Here is a 901-nt window from a genome sequence, read left to right as displayed (position 1 = left end):
GGTGGTGGGGCCGCACAGACCAGTAGCGGGCTTGTGTAGCTGCCTCTTGGCCCGGCCGAGGTACAGCCGTTGGCTGGAGACCGCTTTCCGACTGCTGAGCCGGTGCCGCGGGGACCCACCTTGACGCGCCGGCTGTCCGAGCAAGCCAGGGGCAAGGGGCATCCATAGGTACCAGAAGGGAGTCGGTCCGACACCGGGAAGTCGGGTGCCCGTCGCTCCGAATCGAGCCCGGTGTTTTCGTGCGTGTAACAGGGCGGGCGTTTGGACCCGGTTGTCCGGGAGCGGGTCCCCAACGGCGGGAGATTGCCTGGGTTTGGCCGGCCGGCAGTCGAACGCCTTTGGCTCCGGACTCCCGTGTCCGATTTCGGTCAGGGAGGGCTGGTTGGAAAGCCCCGACGCTGGCGCACACTATATTATCGGCCTGGGCCCCGGCAAGTTCGGGAAAGTGTCGCAGTCCCGTTCCGGCGGCCGCCCCGTCGGTCAGCGGCAGCTTATCGCGGATAACTTCGGGACGGAAAGTCCGATCCGGTCGGGGTGAACTGCGACTGAACGGGGTGGCGGGGCCGCACAGACCAGTAGCGGGCTTGTGTAGCTGCCTCTTGGCCCGGCCGAGGTACAGCCGTTGGCTGGAGACCGCTTTCCGACTGCTGAGCCGGTGCCGCGGGGACCCACCTTGACGCGCCGGCTGTCCGAGCAAGCCAGGGGCAAGGGGCATCCAGTGGTACCAGAAGGGAGTCGGTCCGACACCGGGAAGTCGGGTGCCCGTCGCTCCGAATCGAGCCCGGGGTTTTCGTGCGTGTAACAGGGCGGGCGTTTGGACCCGGTTGTCCGGGAGCGGGTCCGCAACGGCGGGAGATTGCCTGGGTTTGGCCGGCCGGCAGTCGAACGCCTTTCGCTCCGG

The sequence above is a fragment of the Somniosus microcephalus genome, unplaced genomic scaffold (assembly GCF_052327205.1).
Source record: "Somniosus microcephalus isolate GS21.2 unplaced genomic scaffold, FLI_Smic_1.0 scaffold926, whole genome shotgun sequence".
Classification (NCBI taxonomy): domain Eukaryota; kingdom Metazoa; phylum Chordata; class Chondrichthyes; order Squaliformes; family Somniosidae; genus Somniosus; species Somniosus microcephalus.
Note: the sequence above shows the minus strand (reverse complement) of the source record.